The following is a 19,603-nucleotide window of genomic DNA, read 5'->3' on the forward strand; positions in this document are numbered from 1 at the left end:
GTCCAAGTGCCCGCTAGGTAACCTAGACAGTCCAAGTGCCCGCTAGGTAACCTAGATAGTCCAAGTGCCCGCTAGTTAACCTAGATCGTCCAAGTGCCTGCTAGTTAACCTAGATAGCCCAAGTGCCGGCTAGGGAACTTTCATAGTCCATGTGCCCACTAGGTAACCTAGATAGTCCAAATGCCACTAGGTAACCTAGAATCCAAGTGCTCGCTAGTTAACCTACATAGTCCAAGTGCCCGCTGTGTAACCTAGATATTCCAAGTGCCTGCTAGGTAACTTACATTGTCCAAGTTCCCGCTAGGTAACCTAGATAGTCCAAGTTCCCGTTACCTAACCTAGATAGTCCAAGTGCCCGCTAGGCAACCTACATAGTACAAGAGCCCGTTCGTTAACCTAGAAGTCCAAGTGCCCGCCAGGTAACCTAGAGAGTCCAAGTGCCCGCTAGGTTACCTGAATATTCCAAGTGCCCGTTTGTTAACCTAGATAGTCCAAGTGTCCACTAGGTACCCTACATAGTCCAAGTTCCTGCTTGGTAACCTATATAGTCCAAGTGCCCGCTAGGTAACCAAGATAGTCCAAGGACCCACTAGTTAAACTACATAGTCCAAGGGCTCACTTGTTAACATTGATAGTCCAGCTGCCCGCTAGTTAACCTACATTGTCTAAGGGCCCACTAGTTAACCTAGATAGTCCAAGTGTCCTCTAGTTAACCTACATAGTCCAAGTGCCTGCTAGTTAACCTAGATTGTCCAAGTGCCTGCTAGTTAACCTACATAGTCCAAGTGCCCGCTAGGCAACCTAGATAGTCCAAGTGCCCGCTAAGGAACCTACATAGTCCAAGTGCATGCTAGTTAACTTAGATAGTCCAAGTGCCTGCTAGGTAACCTACATATTCCAAGTGCCTGCTAGTTAACATAGATAGTCCAAGTGCCCCTAGGGAACATACATAGTCCAAGTGCCCGCTAGGTAACCTAGATAGTGCAAGTGCCCACTAGTTAACCTAGATAGTTCAAGTACCCGCTAGGTAACCTAGATCGTCCAAGGGCTCCCTAGTTAGACTACATAGTCCAAGTGCCCGCTAGGCAACCTAGATAGTCCAAGTGCCCGCTAAGGAACCTACATAGTCCAAGTGAATGCTAGTTAACTTAGATAGTCCAAGTGCCCGCTAGTTAACCTAGATAGTCCTAGTGCCTGCTAGGTAACCTACATATTCCAAGTGCCCGCTAGTTAACATAGATAGTCCAAGTGCCCCTAGGGAACATACATAGTCCAAGTGCCCGCTAGGTAACCTAGATAGTCCAAGTGCCCGTTCGGTAACCTAGATGGTCCAAGTGCCCTTTAGGGAACCTAGATAGTCCAAGGGCCCGCTAGTAAACCTACATAGTCCATGCGCCCGCTAGTTAACCTACATAGTGCAACTGTCCGCTAGTTAACCTACATATTCCAAGTGCCCGCTAGTTAACCTACATAATCTAAGTGATCGTTAGCTAACCTAGATAGTCCAAGGGCCCGCAAGTTGACCTACATAGTCCTAGTGCCAGCTAGGTAACCTAGATAGTACAAGTGCCCGCTAGGGAACCTAGATAGTCCAAGTGCCTGTTAGCTAACCTAGATAGTCCAAGTGGCGGCTAGGTAACCTACATTGTCCAAGTGCCCGTTCGTTAAACTAGATAATCCAAGTGCCCGTTCGTTAAACTAGATAATCCAAGTGCCCGCTAGGTAACCTAGACAGTCCAAGTGCCCGCTAGTTAACCTACATAGTCCAAGTCCCCGATAGGGAACCTACATAGTCCAAGTGCCCGCTAGGTAACCTACATAGTCCAAGTGCCCGCTAGGTAACCTACATAGTCCAAGTGCCCGCTAGGTAACCTAAATAGTCCAAATGCCCGCTAGGGAAACTACATAGTCCAAGTGCCCGCTAGTTAACCTAGATAGTCCAAGTGCCTGCTAGTAAACCTACATAATCCATGGGCCCGCTAGTTAAACTACATAGTGCAAGTGCCCGCTAGTTAACCTAGATAGTTCAAGTACCCGCTAGGTAACCTAGATCGTCCAAGGGCTCCCTAGTTAGCCTACATAGTCCAAGTGCCCGCTAGGTAACCTAGATAGTCCAAGTGCCCGTTCGGTAACCTAGATGGTCCAAGTGCCCTTTAGGGAACCTAGATAGTCCAAGGGTCCGCTAGTAAACCTACATAGTCCATGCGCCCGCTAGTTAACCTACATAGTGCAACTGTCCGCTAGTTAATCTACATATTCCAAGTGCCCGCTAGTTAACCTACATAATCTAAGTGACCGTTAGCTAACCTAGATAGTCCAAGGGCCCGCTAGTTGACCTACATAGTCCTAGTGCCAGCTAGGTAACCTAGATAGTACAAGTGGCCGCTAGGGAACCTAGATAGTCCAAGTGCCTGTTAGCTAACCTAGATAGTCCAAGTGGCGGCTAGGTAACCTACATAGTCCAAGTGCCCGTTCGTTAAACTAGATAATCCAAGTGCCCGCTAGGTAACCAAGACAGTCCAAGTGCCCGCTAGTTAACCTACATAGTCCAAGTGCCCAATAGGGAACCTACATAATCCAAGTGCCCGCTAGGCAACCTACATAGTCCAAGTGCCCGTTAGTTAACCTAGATAGTCAAAGTGCCTGCTAGGTAACCTAGATAGTCCAAGTGCCTGCTAGGTAACCTACATAGTCCAAGTGCCCGCTAGGTAACGTAAATAGTCCAAATGCCCGCTAGGGAAACTACATAGTCCAAGTGCCTGCTAGTTAACCTAGATAGTCCAAGTGCCTGCTAGTAAACCTACATAATCCATGGGCCCGCTAGTTAACCTACATAGTGCAAGGGCCCGCTAGTTAACCTAGATCGTGCAAGTGTCCGCTAGTTAACCTATATAGTCTAAGTGCCCGCTAGTTAACCTATATACCAAGTGCCTGCTAGGTAACCTACATAGTCCAAGGGCACGCTAGTTAACATACATAGTACAAGCGCCCACTAAGAAACCTAGATAGTCCAAGTGCCCGCTCTGGAACCTAGATAGTCCAAGTGCCCGCTCTGGAACCTACATAGTCCAAGTGCCTGCTAGGGAAACTACATAGTCCAAGTGCCCGCTCTGGAACATACATAGTCCAAGTGCCCGCTAGGGAATCTACATAGTCCAAGGGCCGGCTAGTTAACCTACATAGTCCAAGTACACGCTAGTTAACCTAGATCTTCCAAGTGCCCGGTAGTTAACCTACATATTTCAAGGGCCCGCTAGTTAACCTACATAGTCCAAGTGCCTGCTAGATAACCTACATAGTCCAAGTGCCCGCTAGGCAACCTAGATAGTCCAAGTGCCCGCTAAGGAACCTACATAGTCCAAGTGCCCCTAGGGAACATACATAGTCCAAGTGCCCGCTAGGTAACCTTGATAGGGCAAGTGCCCGCTAGTTAACCTAGATAGTTCAAGTACCCGCTAGGTAACCTAGATCGTACAAGGGCTCCCTAGTTAGCCTACATAGTCCAAGTGCCCGCTAGGTAACCTAGATAGTCCAAGTGCCCGTTCGGTAACCTAGATAGTCCAAGTGCCCTTTAGGGAAACTAGATAGTCCAAGGGCCCGCTAGTAAACCTACATAGTCCATGCGCCCGCTAGTTAACCTACATAGTGCAACTGTCCGCTAGTTAACCTACATATTCCAAGTGCCCGCTAGTTAACCTACATAATCTAAGTGATCGTTAGCTAACCTAGATAGTCCAAGGGCCCGCAAGTTGACCTACATAGTCCTGGTGCCAGCTAGGTAACCTAGATAGTACAAGTGCCCGCTAGGGAACCTAGATAGTCCAAGTGCCTGTTAGCTAACCTAGATAGTCCAAGTGGCGGCTAGGTAACCTACATTGTCCAAGTGCCCGTTCGTTAAACTAGATAATCCAAGTGCCCGCTAGGTAACCTAGACAGTCCAAGTGCCCGCTAGTTAACCTACATAGTCCAAGTCCCCGATAGGGAACCTACATAATCCAAGTGCCCGCTAGGCAACCTACATAGTCCAAGTGCCCGCTAGGTAACCTACATAGTCCAAGTGCCCGCTAGGTAACCTAAATAGTCCAAATGCCCGCTAGGGAAACTACATAGTCCAAGTGCCCGCTAGTTAACCTAGATAGTCCAAGTGCCTGCTAGTAAACCTACATAATCCATGGGCCCGCTAGTTAAACTACATAGTGCAAGGGCCCGCTAGTTAACCTATATCGTGCAAGTGTCTGCTAGTTAACCTGCATAGTCCAAGTGCCCGCTAATTAACCTATATACCAAGTGCCTGCTACGTACCCTAGATTGTCCAAGGGCACGCTACTTAACCTACATAGTACAAGTGCCCGCTAAGGAACCTAGATAGTCCAAGTGCCCGCTCTGGAACCTATAGAGTCCAAGTGCCTACTAGGGAACCTACATAGTCCAAGGGCCCGCTCTGGAACATACATAGTCCAAGTGCCCGCTAGAGAATCTACATAGTCCAAGGGCCGGCTAGTTAACCTACATAGTCCAAGTACACCTTCAGTTAACCTAGATATTCCATGTGCCCGGTAGTTAACCTACATAGTCCAAGGGCCCGCTACTTAACCTACATCGTCCATGGGCCCGCTATGTAACCTAGATAGTTCAAGGGCCCGCTAGTTAACCTACATAGTCCAAGTGCCTGCTAGTTAACCTACATAGTCCAAGTGCCTGCTAGTTAACCTACATAGTCCAAGGGCCCACTAGGTAACCTAGATAGTCCAAAGGCCCGCTAGGTAACCTACATTGTCCTAGTGCACCCTAGTTAACCTACATTCTCCAAGTGCCCGATAGAGAAACTACATAGTCCAAGTGCCCGCTAGGGAACCTACATAGTCCAAATGCCCGCTAGTTAACCTACATAGTCCAAGTGCCCGTTAGGTAACCTAGATAGCCCAAATGCCCGCTAGGGAACCCACATAGTCCAAGTACCCTCTAGGGAACTTACATAGTCCAAGGGCCCTCTAGGTAACCTACATAGTCCAAGTGCCCGTTAGTTAACCTAGATAGTCCCAGTACCCGCTAGGTAACCTCGATAGTCCAACAGCCCGGTAGGTAACCTACAAAGTCTAAATGCCCTCTAGGTTATCTATATAGTCCAAATGCCAGCTAGGGAACCTACATAGTCCAAGTGCCCGCTAGTTAACATAGATAGTCCAAGTGCCCGCTAGGTAACCTAAGTAGTCCAAATGTCCGATAGGGATCCTACATAGTCCAAGTGCCCGCCAGGTAACCTACATAGTCCAGTGCCCGTTCGTTAACCTAGATAGTCCAAGTGCCCGCTAGGTAACCTAGACTGTCCAAGTGCCCGCTAGGTTACCTACATAGTCCAAGTGCCCGTTCGTTAACCTAGATAGTCCAAGCGCCCGCTAGGAAACCTACATAGTCCAAGGGCCCGCTAGGTAACCTAGATAGTCCAAGTGCTCGCAAGTTAACCTACATAGTCCAAGTGCCGGCATGTAACCTAGATAGTCCAAGTGCCCGTTAGGTAACCTAGATAGTCCATGTGCCCGCTAGGTAACTTACATTGTCCAAGTTCCCGCTAGGTAACCAAGAGAGTCCAAGTGCCCGTTACCTAACCTAGATAGTCCAAGTGCCCGCTAGGCAACCTACATAGTCCAAGAGCCCGTTCGTTAACCTAGAAGTCCAAGTGCCCGCTAGGTAACCTAGACAGTCCAAGTGCCCGCTAGGTTACCTGCATATTCCAAGTGCCCGTTCGTTAACCTAGATAGTCCAAGTGTCCACTAGGTAACCTACATAGTCCAAGTGCCCGCTAGGTAACCTATATAGTCCAAGTGCCCCCTAGGTAAACAAGAAGTCCAAGTGCCCGCTAGGTAACCTAGACAGTCCAAGTGCCCGCTAGGTAACCTAGACAGTCCAAGTGCCCGCTAGGTTACCTGCATATTCCAAGTGCCCGTTCGTTAACCTAGATAGTCCAAGTGTCCACTAGGTAACCTACATAGTCCAAGTGCCCGCTATGTAACCTATATAGTCCAAGTGCCCCCTAGGTAACCAAGAAATCCAAGTGCCCGCTAGGTAACCTAGATAGTCCAAGTGCCCGCTAGGTTACCTGCATATTCCAAGTGCCCGTTCGTTAACCTAGATAGTCCAAGTGTCCACTAGGTAACCTACATAGTCCAAGTGCCCGCTAGGTAACCTATATAGTCCAAGTGCCCCCTAGGTAACCAAGAAGTCCAAGTGCCCGCTAGGTAACCTAGACAGTCCAAGTGCCCGCTAGGTAACCTAGACAGTCCAAGTGCCCGCTAGGTTACCTGCATATTCCAAGTGCCCGTTCGTTAACCTAGATAGTCCAAGTGTCCACTAGGTAACCTACATAGTCCAAGTGCCCGCTATGTAACCTATATAGTCCAAGTGCCCCCTAGGTAACCAAGAAGTCCAAGTGCCCGCTAGGTAACCTAGATAGTCCAAGTGCCCGCTAGTTAACTTAGATCGTCCAAGTGCCTGCTAGTTAACCTAGATAGCCCAAGTGCCGGCTAGGGAACTTTCATAGTCCATGTGCCCACTAGGTAACCTAGATAGTCCAAATGCCACTAGGTAACCTAGAGTCCAAGTGCTCGCTAGTTAACCTACATAGTCCAAGTGCCCGCTGTGTAACCTAGATATTCCAAGTGCCTGCTGGGTAACTTACATTGTCCAAGTTCCCGCTAGGTAACCTAGATAGTCCAAGTTCCTGTTACCTAACCTAGATAGTCCAAGTGCCCGCTAGGCAACCTACATAGTCCAAGAGCCCGTTCGTTAACCTAGAAGTCCAAGTGCCCGCCAGGTAACCTAGAGAGTCCAAGTGCCCGCTAGGTTACCTGAATATTCCAAGTGCCCGTTCGTTAACCTAGATAGTCCAAGTGTCCACTAGGTAACCTACATAGTCCTAGTGCCTGCTTGGTAACCTATATAGTCCAAGTGCCCGCTAGGTAACCAAGATAGTCCAAGGACCCACTAGTTAAACTACATAGTCCAAGGGCTCACTTGTTAACTTTGATAGTCCAGCTGCCCGCTAGTTAACCTACATTGTCCAAGGGCCCACTAGTTAACCTAGATAGTCCAAGTGTCCTCTAGTCAACCTACATAGTCCAACTGCCCGCTAAATAACCAAGATAGTCAAAGTGCCCGCTTGTAACCTACATAGTCCAAGTTCCCACTAGGTAACCTAGATAGTCCAAGTGCCCGTTACCTAACCTAGATAGTCCAAGTGCCCGCTAGGTAACCTACAGAGTCCTAGTGCCCGCTAGTTAACCAACATTGTCCAAGTGCCCGATATGGAACCCTCATAGTCCAAGTGCCCGTTAGGTAACCTACATAGTTGAAATGCCCGCTAGTAACCTACATAGTCCAAGTGCCCGCTAGGGAACTTACATAGTCCAAGTGCCCGTTAGTTAACCTAGATAGTCCAAGTGCCCGCTAGTTAACCTAGATAGTTCAAGTACCCGCTAGGTAACGTAGATAGTTCAAGTGCACGCTAGGTAACCTAGATAGTCCAAGTGCCCGCTACGTAACCTACAAAGTCCAAGTGCCCCCTAGGTAATCTATATAGTCCAAATGCCCGCTAGGGCACCTACATAGTCGAAATACCCGCTAATTAACCTACATAGTCCAAGTGCCCGCTAGCTAACCTAGATAGTCTAAGGGCCCAATAGTTAACCTACATAGTTCAAGTGCCCGCTAGCTAACCTACATAGTCCAAGTGCCCGCTAGTTAACCTACATAGTCCAAAGGCCCGCTAGTTAACCTAAATAGTGAAAGGGCCCGCTAGTTAACCTAGATCGTCCAAGTGTCCGCTAGTTAACCTACATTGTCCAAGTGCGCGCTAGTTAACCTACATAATCCAAGTGCCCCTTAGCAAACCTAGATAGTCCAAGGGCCCGCTAGTTGACCTACATAGTCCAAGTGCCCGCTAGGTTACCTAGATAGACCAAGTGCTCGCTAGTTAACCTAGATAGTTCTAGTGCCCGTTAGTTAACCTAGATAGTCCACGTGCCCACTAGGGGACGTACATAGTCCAAATGCCCGCTAGGTAACCTACATAGTCCAAGTGCCCGCTAGGGTATGTACATAGACCAAGTGCCCGCTAGGTAACCTAGATAGTCCAAGTGCCCGGTAGTTAACCTACATAGTCCCAATGCCCTACACAAACCTACATAATCCAAGTGCCCAATAGGGAACCTATATAGTCCAAGTGCCCCCTATGGAACCTACATAGTCCAAGTGCCCGTTAAGGAACCTAGACAGTCCAAGTGCCCACTAGGGAACCTGCATCGTCCAAGTGCTCGCCAGGTAACCTAGATAGTGCAAGGGCCTGCTTGATAACCTACATAGTCCAAGTGCCCGATAGGGAACCTAGAGAGTCCAAGTGCCCATAGGGCACCTATATAGTCCAAGTTCCCGCTAGGGAACCTACATAGGCAAAGTGCACGTTAGGGAACCTGCATCGTCCAAGTGCCCGCTAGTTAACCTAGATCGTCCAAGTACCCGCTTGTTAACCTACATAGTCCAAGGGCCCGCTAGTTAACCTACATAGTCCAAAACCCGCTAGTTAACCTAGATAGTCCAAGTGCCCGCTAGTTAACCTAGATATTCCAAGTGCAGGCTAGTTAACCTAGATCGTCCAAGTGTCCGCTAGTTAACCTACATATTCCAAGTGCCCGTTAGGTAACCTACATAGTCCTAGTGCTCGCTAGGTAAACTAGATAGTCCAAGTTCCTTTTAGCTAACGTAGATAGTCCAAGTGCCCGCTAGGTAACCTTGATTGTCAAAGTGCCCGTTAGGTAACCTAGATAGTCCAGGTGCCCGTTAGGTAACCTAGATAGTCCAAGTGCCCGCTATGGAACCGACATAGTCCAAGTGCCCTTTAGGGAACGTACATAGTCCAAGTGCCCGCTAGGTAACCTACATAGTCAAAGTGCCCGCTAGGTAACCTAAATAGTCCAAGTTCCTCTTAGCTAACGTAGATAGTCCAAGTGCCCGCTAGGTAACCTTGATTGTCAAAGTGCCCGTTAGGTAACCTAGATAGTCCAAGTGCCCGCTATGGAACCGACATAGTCCAAGTGCCCTTTAGGGAACGTACATAGTCCAAGTGCCCGCTAGGTAACCTAGATAGTCCATGTGTCCGCTAGTTAACCTACATAGTCCAAGTGCCCGCTAGGTAACCTAGATAGTCCTAGTGCCCGCTAGTTAACCAACATTGTCCAAGTGCCCGATAGCGAAGATACATAGGCCAAGTGCCCTTTAGGTAACCTACATAGTCCAAATGCCCGATAGTAACCTACATAGTCCAAATGCCCGCTAGAAACATACATAGTCCAAGTGCCCGATAGGGAACCTACATAATCCAAGTGCCCGCTAGGGAACCTACATATCCAAGTGCCCGTTAGGTAACCTAGATAGTCCAAATGCCCGCTATGGAACCCACATAGTGAAAGTGCCCGCTAGGGAACTTACATAGTCCAAGTGCCCGTTAGTTAACCTAGATTGTCCAAGTGTCCGCTAGTTAACCTACATAGTCCAAGTGCCCGTTCGTTAACCTAGATAGTCCAAGTGCCCGCTAGGTAACCTAGACTGTCCAAGTGCCCGCTAGGTTACCTACATAGTCCAAGTGCCCGTTCGTTAACCTAGATAGTCCAAGCGCCCGCTAGGAAACCTACATAGTCCAAGGGCCCGCTAGGTAACCTAGATAGTCCAAGTGCTCGCAAGTTAACCTACATAGTCCAAGTGCCGGCATGTAACCTAGATAGTCCAAGTGCCCGTTAGGTAACCTAGATAGTCCATGTGCCCGCTAGGTAACTTACATTGTCCAAGTTCCCGCTAGGTAACCAAGAGAGTCCAAGTGCCCGTTACCTAACCTAGATAGTCCAAGTGCCCGCTAGGCAACCTACATAGTCCAAGAGCCCGTTCGTTAACCTAGAAGTCCAAGTGCCCGCTAGGTAACCTAGACAGTCCAAGTGCCCGCTAGGTTACCTGCATATTCCAAGTGCCCGTTCGTTAACCTAGATAGTCCAAGTGTCCACTAGGTAACCTCCATAGTCCAAGTGACCGCTAGGTAACCTATATAGTCCAAGTGCCCCCTAGGTAACCAAGAAGTCCAAGTGCCCGCTAGGTAACCTAGACAGTCCAAGTGCCCGCTAGGTAACCTAGATAGTCCAAGTGCCCGCTAGTTAACTTAGATCGTCCAAGTGCCTGCTAGTTAACCTAGATAGCCCAAGTGCCGGCTAGGGAACTTTCATAGTCCATGTGCCCACTAGGTAACCTAGATAGTCCAAATGCCACTAGGTAACCTAGAGTCCAAGTGCTCGCTAGTTAACCTACATAGTCCAAGTGCCCGCTGTGTAACCTAGATATTCCAAGTGCCTGCTAGGTAACTTATATTGTCCAAGTTCCCGCTAGGTAACCTAGATAGTCCAAGTTCCTGTTACCTAACCTAGATAGTCCAAGTGCCCGCTAGGCAACCTACATAGTCCAAGAGCCCGTTCGTTAACCTAGAAGTCCAAGTGCCCGCCAGGTAACCTAGAGAGTCCAAGTGCCCGCTAGGTTACCTGAATATTCCAAGTGCCCGTTCGTTAACCTAGATAGTCCAAGTGTCCACTAGGTAACCTACATAGTCCTAGTGCCTGCTTGGTAACCTATATAGTCCAAGTGCCCGCTAGGTAACCAAGATAGTCCAAGGACCCACTAGTTAAACTACATAGTCCAAGGGCTCACTTGTTAACTTTGATAGTCCAGCTGCCCGCTAGTTAACCTACATTGTCCAAGGGCCCACTAGTTAACCTAGATAGTCCAAGTGTCCTCTAGTCAACCTACATAGTCCAACTGCCCGCTAAATAACCAAGATAGTCAAAGTGCCCGCTTGTAACCTACATAGTCCAAGTTCCCACTAGGTAACCTAGATAGTCCAAGTGCCCGTTACCTAACCTAGATAGTCCAAGTGCCCGCTAGGTAACCTACAGAGTCCTAGTGCCCGCTAGTTAACCAACATTGTCCAAGTGCCCGATATGGAACCCTCATAGTCCAAGTGCCCGTTAGGTAACCTACATAGTTGAAATGCACGCTAGTAACCTACATAGTCCAAGTGCCCGCTAGGGAACTTACATAGTCCAAGTGCCCGTTAGTTAACCTAGATAGTCCAAGTGCCCGCTAGTTAACCTAGATAGTTCAAGTACCCGCTAGGTAACGTAGATAGTTCAAGTGCACGCTAGGTAACCTAGATAGTCCAAGTGCCCGCTACGTAACCTACAAAGTCCAAGTGCCCCCTAGGTAATCTATATAGTCCAAATGCCCGCTAGGGCACCTACATAGTCGAAATACCCGCTAATTAACCTACATAGTCCAAGTGCCCGCTAGCTAACCTAGATAGTCTAAGGGCCCAATAGTTAACCTACATAGTTCAAGTGCCCGCTAGCTAACCTACATAATCCAAGTGCCCGCTAGTTAACCTACATAGTCCAAAGGCCCGCTAGTTAACCTAAATAGTGAAAGGGCCCGCTAGTTAACCTAGATCGTCCAAGTGTCCGCTAGTTAACCTACATTGTCCAAGTGCGCGCTAGTTAACCTACATAATCCAAGTGCCCCTTAGCTAACCTAGATAGTCCAAGGGCCCGCTAGTTGACCTACATAGTCCATTGCCCGCTAGGTTACCTAGATAGACCAAGTGCTCGCTAGTTAACCTAGATAGTTCTAGTGCCCGTTAGTTAACCTAGATAGTCCAAGTGCCCACTAGGGGACGTACATAGTCCAAATGCCCGCTAGGTAACCTACATAGTCCAAGTGCCCGCTAGGGTATGTACATAGACCAAGTGCCCGCTAGGTAACCTAGATAGTCCAAGTGCCCGGTAGTTAACCTACATAGTCCCAATGCCCTACACAAACCTACATAATCCAAGTGCCCAATAGGGAACCTATATAGTCCAAGTGCCCCCTATGAAACCTACATAGTCCAAGTGCCCGTTAAGGAACCTAGACAGTCCAAGCGCCCACTAGGGAACCTGCATCGTCCAAGTGCTCGCCAGGTAACCTAGATAGTGCAAGGGCCTGCTTGATAACCTACATAGTCCAAGTGCCCGATAGGGAACCTAGAGAGTCCAAGTGCCCATAGGGCACCTATATAGTCCAAGTTCCCGCTAGGGAACCTACATAGGCAAAGTGCACGTTAGGGAACCTGCATACTCCAAGTGCCCGTTAGGTAACCTAGATAGTCCAAATGCCCGCTATGGAACCCACATAGTGAAAGTGCCCGCTAGGGAACTTACATAGTCCAAGTGCCCGTTAGTTAACCTAGATTGTCCAAGTGTCCGCTAGTTAACCTACATAGTCCAAGTGCCCGTTCGTTAACCTAGATAGTCCAAGCGCCCGCTAGGAAACCTACATAGTCCAAGGGCCCGCTAGGTAACCTAGATAGTCCAAGTGCTCGCAAGTTAACCTACATAGTCCAAGTGCCGGCATGTAACCTAGATAGTCCAAGTGCCCGTTAGGTAACTTACATTGTCCAAGTTCCCGCTAGGTAACCAAGAGAGTCCAAGTGCCCGTTACCTAACCTAGATAGTCCAAGTGCCCGCTAGGCAACCTACATAGTCCAAGAGCCCGTTCGTTAACCTAGAAGTCCAAGTGCCCGCTAGGTAACCTAGACAGTCCAAGTGCCCGCTAGGTTACCTGCATATTCCAAGTGCCCGTTCGTTAACCTAGATAGTCCAAGTGTCCACTAGGTAACCTACATAGTCCAAGTGCCCGCTAGGTAACCTATATAGTCCAAGTGCCCCCTAGGTAACCAAGAAGTCCAAGTGCCCGCTAGGTAACCTAGACAGTCCAAGTGCCCGCTAGGTAACCTAGATAGTCCAAGTGCCCGCTAGTTAACCTAGATCGTCCAAGTGCCTGCTAGTTAACCTAGATAGCCCAAGTGCCGGCTAGGGAACTTTCATAGTCCATGTGCCCACTAGGTAACCTAGATAGTCCAAATGCCACTAGGTAACCTAGAGTCCAAGTGCTCGCTAGTTAACCTACATAGTCCAAGTGCCCGCTGTGTAACCTAGATATTCCAAGTGCCTGCTAGGTAACTTACATTGTCCAAGTTCCCGCTAGGTAACCTAGATAGTCCAAGTTCCTGTTACCTAACCTAGATAGTCCAAGTGCCCGCTAGGCAACCTACATAGTCCAAGAGCCCGTTCGTTAACCTAGAAGTCCAAGTGCCCGCCAGGTAACCTAGAGAGTCCAAGTGCCCGCTAGGTTACCTGAATATTCCAAGTGCCCGTTCGTTAACCTAGATAGTCCAAGTGTCCACTAGGTAACCTACATAGTCCTAGTGCCTGCTTGGTAACCTATATAGTCCAAGTGCCCGCTAGGTAACCAAGATAGTCCAAGGACCCACTAGTTAAACTACATAGTCCAAGGGCTCACTTGTTAACTTTGATAGTTCAGCTGCCCGCTAGTTAACCTACATTGTCCAAGGGCCCACTAGTTAACCTAGATAGTCCAAGTGTCCTCTAGTCAACCTACATAGTCCAACTGCCCGCTAAATAACCAAGATAGTCAAAGTGCCCGCTTGTAACCTACATAGTCCAAGTTCCCACTAGGTAACCTAGATAGTCCAAGTGCCCGTTACCTAACCTAGATAGTCCAAGTGCCCGCTAGGTAACCTACAGAGTCCTAGTGCCCGCTAGTTAACCAACATTGTCCAAGTGCCCGATATGGAACCCTCATAGTCCAAGTGCCCGTTAGGTAACCTACATAGTTGAAATGCCCGCTAGTAACCTACATAGTCCAAGTGCCCGCTAGGGAACTTACATAGTCCAAGTGCCCGTTAGTTAACCTAGATAGTCCAAGTGCCCGCTAGTTAACCTAGATAGTTCAAGTACCCGCTAGGTAACGTAGATAGTTCAAGTGCACGCTAGGTAACCTAGATAGTCCAAGTGCCCGCTACGTAACCTACAAAGTCCAAGTGCCCCCTAGGTAATCTATATAGTCCAAATGCCCGCTAGGGCACCTACATAGTCGAAATACCCGCTAATTAACCTACATAGTCCAAGTGCCCGCTAGCTAACCTAGATAGTCTAAGGGCCCAATAGTTAACCTACATAGTTCAAGTGCCCGCTAGTTAACCTACATAGTCCAAAGGCCCGCTAGTTAACCTAAATAGTGAAAGGGCCCGCTAGTTAACCTAGATCGTCCAAGTGTCCGCTAGTTAACCTACATTGTCCAAGTGCGCGCTAGTTAACCTACATAATCCAAGTGCCCCTTAGCTAACCTAGATAGTCCAAGGGCCCGCTAGTTGACCTACATAGTCCAAGTGCCCGCTAGGTTACCTAGATAGACTAAGTGCTCGCTAGTTAACCTAGATAGTTCTAGTGCCCGTTAGTTAACCTAGATAGTCCAAGTGCCCACTAGGGGACGTACATAGTCCAAATGCCCGCTAGGTAACCTACATAGTCCAAGTGCCCGCTAGGGTATGTACATAGACCAAGTGCCCGCTAGGTAACCTAGATAGTCCAAGTGCCCGGTAGTTAACCTACATAGTCCCAATGCCCTACACAAACCTACATAATCCAAGTGCCCAATAGGGAACCTATATAGTCCAAGTGCCCCCTATGGAACCTACATAGTCCAAGTGCCCGTTAAGGAACCTAGACAGTCCAAGTGCCCACTAGGGAACCTGCATCGTCCAAGTGCTCGCCAGGTAACCTAGATAGTGCAAGGGCCTGCTTGATAACCTACATAGTCCAAGTGCCCGATAGGGAACCTAGAGAGTCCAAGTGCCCATAGGGCACCTATATAGTCCAAGTTCCCGCTAGGGAACCTACATAGGCAAAGTGCACGTTAGGGAACCTGCATCGTCCAAGTTCCCGCTAGTTAACCTAGATCGTCCAAGTGCCCGCTTGTTAACCTACATAGTCCAAGGGCCCGCTAGTTAACCTACATAGTCCAAAACCCGCTAGTTAACCTAGATAGTCCAAGTGCCCGCTAGTTAACCTAGATATTCCAAGTGCAGGCTAGTTAACCTAGATCGTCCAAGTGTCCGCTAGTTAACCTACATATTCCAAGTGCCCGTTAGGTAACCTACATAGTCCTAGTGCTCGCTAGGTAAACTAGATAGTCCAAATTCCTTTTAGCTAACGTAGATAGTCCAAGTGCCCGCTAGGTAACCTAGATAGTCCAAGTGCCCGCTAGGTAACCTACATAGTCAAAGTGCCCGCTAGGTAACCTAAATAGTCCAAGTTCCTCTTAGCTAACGTAGATAGTCCAAGTGCCCGCTAGGTAACCTTGATTGTCAAAGTGCCCGTTAGGTAACCTAGATAGTCCAAGTGCCCGCTATGGAACCGACATAGTCCAAGTGCCCTTTAGGGAACGTACATAGTCCAAGTGCCCGCTAGGTAACCTAGATAGTCCATGTGTCCGCTAGTTAACCTACATAGTCCAAGTGCCCGCTAGGTAACCTAGATAGTCCAAGGGCCCGCTACTTAACCTATATAGTGCAAGTGCCCGCTAGGTAACCTTGATAGTCCAAGTGCCCGCTACGTAACCTACATAGTCCTAGTGCCCGCTAGTTAACCAACATTGTCCAAGTGCCCGATAGCGAAGGTACATAGGCCAAGTGCCCTTTAGGTAACCTACATAGTCCAAATGCCCGATAGTAACCTACATAGTCCAAATGCCCGCTAGAAACATACATAGTCCAAGTGCCCGATAGGGAACCTACATAATCCAAGTGCCCGCTAGGGAACCTACATACTCCAAGTGCCCGTTAGGTAACCTAGATAGTCCAAATGCCCGCTATGGAACCCACATAGTGAAAGTGCCCGCTAGGGAACTTACATAGTCCAAGTGCCCGTTAGTTAACCTAGATTGTCCAAGTGTCCGCTAGTTAACCTACATAGTCCAAGTGCCCGTTCGTTAACCTAGATAGTCCAAGTGCCCGCTAGGTAACCTAGACTGTCCAAGTGCCCGCTAGGTTACCTACATAGTCCAAGTGCCCGTTCGTTAACCTAGATAGTCCAAGCGCCCGCTAGGAAACCTACATAGTCCAAGGGCCCGCTAGGTAACCTAGATAGTCCAAGTGCTCGCAAGTTAACCTACATAGTCCAAGTGCCGGCATGTAAACAAGTTAGTCCAAGTGCCCGTTAGGTAACCTAGATAGTCCATGTGCCCGCTAGGTAACTTACATTGTCCAAGTTCCCGCTAGGTAACCAAGAGAGTCCAAGTGCCCGTTACCTAACCTAGATAGTCCAAGTGCCCGCTAGGCAACCTACATAGTCCAAGAGCCCGTTCGTTAACCTAGAAGTCCAAGTGCCCGCTAGGTAACCTAGACTGTCCAAGTGCCCGCTAGGTTACCTACATAGTCCAAGTGCCCGTTCGTTAACCTAGATAGTCCAAGCGCCCGCTAGGAAACCTACATAGTCCAAGGGCCCGCTAGGTAACCTAGATAGTCCAAGTGCTCGCAAGTTAACCTACATAGTCCAAGTGCCGGCATGTAACCTAGATAGTCCAAGTGCCCGTTAGGTAACCTAGATAGTCCATGTGCCCGCTAGGTAACTTACATTGTCCAAGTTCCCGCTAGGTAACCAAGAGAGTCCAAGTGCCCGTTACCTAACCTAGATAGTCCAAGTGCCCGCTAGGCAACCTACATAGTCCAAGAGCCCGTTCGTTAACCTAGAAGTCCAAGTGCCCGCTAGGTAACCTAGACAGTCCAAGTGCCCGCTAGGTTACCTGCATATTCCAAGTGCCCGTTCATTAACCTAGATAGTCCAAGTGTCCACTAGGTAACCTACATAGTCCAAGTGCCCGCTAGGTAACCTATATAGTCCAAGTGCCCCCTAGGTAACCAAGAAGTCCAAGTGCCCGCTAGGTAACCTAGACAGTCCAAGTGCCCGCTAGGTAACCTAGATAGTCCAAGTGCCCCCTAGTTAACCTAGATCGTACAAGTGCCTGCTAGTTAACCTAGATAGCCCAAGTGCCGGCTAGGGAACTTTCATAGTCCATGTGCCCACTAGGTAACCTAGATAGTCCAAATGCCACTAGGTAACCTAGAGTCCAAGTGCTCGCTAGTTAACCTACATAGTCCAAGTGCCCGCTGTGTAACCTAGATATTCCAAGTGCCTGCTAGGTAACTTACATTGTCCAAGATCCCGTTACCTAACCTAGATAGTCCAAGTGCCCGCTAGGCAACCTACATAGTCCAAGAGCCCGTTCGTTAACCTAGAAGTCCAAGTGCCCGCCAGGTAACCTAGAGAGTCCAAGTGCCCGCTAGGTTACCTGAATATTCCAAGTGCCCGTTCGTTAACCTAGATAGTCCAAGTGTCCACTAGGTAACCTACATAGTCCAAGTGCCTGCTTGGTAACCTATATAGTCCAAGTGCCCGCAAGGTAACCAAGATAGTCCAAGGACCCACTAGTTAAACTACATAGTCCAAGGGCTCACTTGTTAACTTTGATAGTCCAGCTGCCCGCTAGTTAACCTACATTGTCCAAGGGCCCACTAGTTAACCTAGATAGTCCAAGTGTCCTCTAGTTAACCTACATAGTCCAAGTGCTTGCTAGTTAACCTAGATTGTCCAAGTGCCTGCTAGTTAACCTACATAGTCCAAGTGCCCGCTAGGCAACCTAGATAGTCCAAGTGCCCGCTAAGGAACCTACATAGTCCAAGTGAATGCTAGTTAACTTAGATAGTCCAAGTGCCCGCTAGTTAACCTAGATAGTCCTAGTGCCTGCTAGGTAACCTACATATTCCAAGTGCCCGCTAGTTAACATAGATAGTCCAAGTGCCCCTAGGGAACATACATAGTCCAAGTGCCCGCTAGGTAACCTAGATAGTCCAAGTGCCCGTTCGGTAACCTAGATGGTCCAAGTGCCCTTTAGGGAACCTAGATAGTCCAAGGGCCCGCTAGTAAACCTACATAGTCCATGCGCCCGCTAGTTAACCTACATAGTGCAACTGTCCGCTAGTTAATCTACATATTCCAAGTGCCCGCTAGTTAACCTACATAATCTAAGTGACCGTTAGCTAACCTAGATAGTCCAAGGGCCCGCTAGTTGACCTACATAGTCCTAGTGCCAGCTAGGTAACCTAGATAGTACAAGTGGCCGCTAGGGAACCTAGATAGTCCAAGTGCCTGTTAGCTAACCTAGATAGTCCAAGTGGCGGCTAGGTAACCTACATAGTCCAAGTGCCCGTTCGTTAAACTAGATAATCCAAGTGCCCGCTAGGTAACCAAGACAGTCCAAGTGCCCGCTAGTTAACCTACATAGTCCAAGTGCCCAATAGGGAACCTACATAATCCAAGTGCCCGCTAGGCAACCTACATAGTCCAAGTGCCCGTTAGTTAACCTAGATAGTCAAAGTGCCTGCTAGGTAAGCTAGAGAGTCCAAGTGCCTGCTAAGTAACCTACATAGTCCAAGTGCCCGCTAGGTAACGTAAATAGTCCAAATGCCCGCTAGGGAAACTACATAGTCCAAGTGCCTGCTAGTTAACCTAGATAGTCCAAGTGCCTGCTAGGTAACCTATATAGTCCAAGGGCACGCTAGTTAACATACATAGTACAAGCGCACACTAAGAAACCTAGATAGTCCAAGTGCCCGCTCTGGAACCTAGATAGTCCAAGTGCCCGCTCTGGAACCTACATAGTCCAAGTGCCTGCTAGGGAAACTACATAGTCCAAGTGCCCGCTCTGGAACATACATAGTCCAAGTGCCCGCTAGGGAATCTACATAGTCCAAGGGCTGGCTAGTTAACCTACATAGTCCAAGTACACGCTAGTTAAGCTAGATCTTCCAAGTGCCCGGTAGTTAACCTACATATTTCAAGGGCCCGCTAGTTAACCTACATAGTCCAAGTGCCTACTAGATAACCTACATAGTCCAAGTTCCCGCTAGGCAACCTAGATAGTCCAAGTGCCCGCTAAGGAACCTACATAGTCCAAGTGCCCCTAGGGAACATACATAGTCCAATTGCCCGCTAGGTAACCTTGATAGGGCAAGTGCCCGCTAGTTAACCTAGATAGTTCAAGTACCCGCTAGGTAACCTAGATCGTCCAAGGGCTCCTTATTTAGCCTACATAGTCCAAGTGCCCGCTAGGTAACCTAGATAGTCCAAGTGCCCGTTCGGTAACCTAGATAGTCCAAGTGCCCTTTAGGGAAACTAGATAGTCCAAGGGCCCGCTAGTAAACCTACATAGTCCATGCGCCCGCTAGTTAACCTACATAGTGCAACTGTCCGCTAGTTAACCTACATATTCCAAGTGCCCGCTAGTTAACCTACATAATCTAAGTGATCGTTAGCTAACCTAGATAGTCCAAGGGCCCGCAAGTTGACCTACGTAGTCCTGGTGCCAGCTAGGTAACCTAGATAGTACAAGTGCCCGCTAGGGAACCTAGATAGTCCAAGTGCCTGTTAGCTAACCTAGATAGTCCAAGTGGCGGCTAGGTAACCTACATTGTCCAAGTGCCCGCTAGGGTATGTACATAGACCAAGTGCCCGCTAGGTAACCTAGATAGTCCAAGTGCCCGGTAGTTAACCTACATAGTCCCAATGCCCTACACAAACCTACATAATCCAAGTGCCCAATAGGGAACCTATATAGTCCAAGT

This window comes from Tenrec ecaudatus, chromosome 1 (genome assembly GCF_050624435.1).
Source record: "Tenrec ecaudatus isolate mTenEca1 chromosome 1, mTenEca1.hap1, whole genome shotgun sequence".
Taxonomy (NCBI): domain Eukaryota; kingdom Metazoa; phylum Chordata; class Mammalia; order Afrosoricida; family Tenrecidae; genus Tenrec; species Tenrec ecaudatus.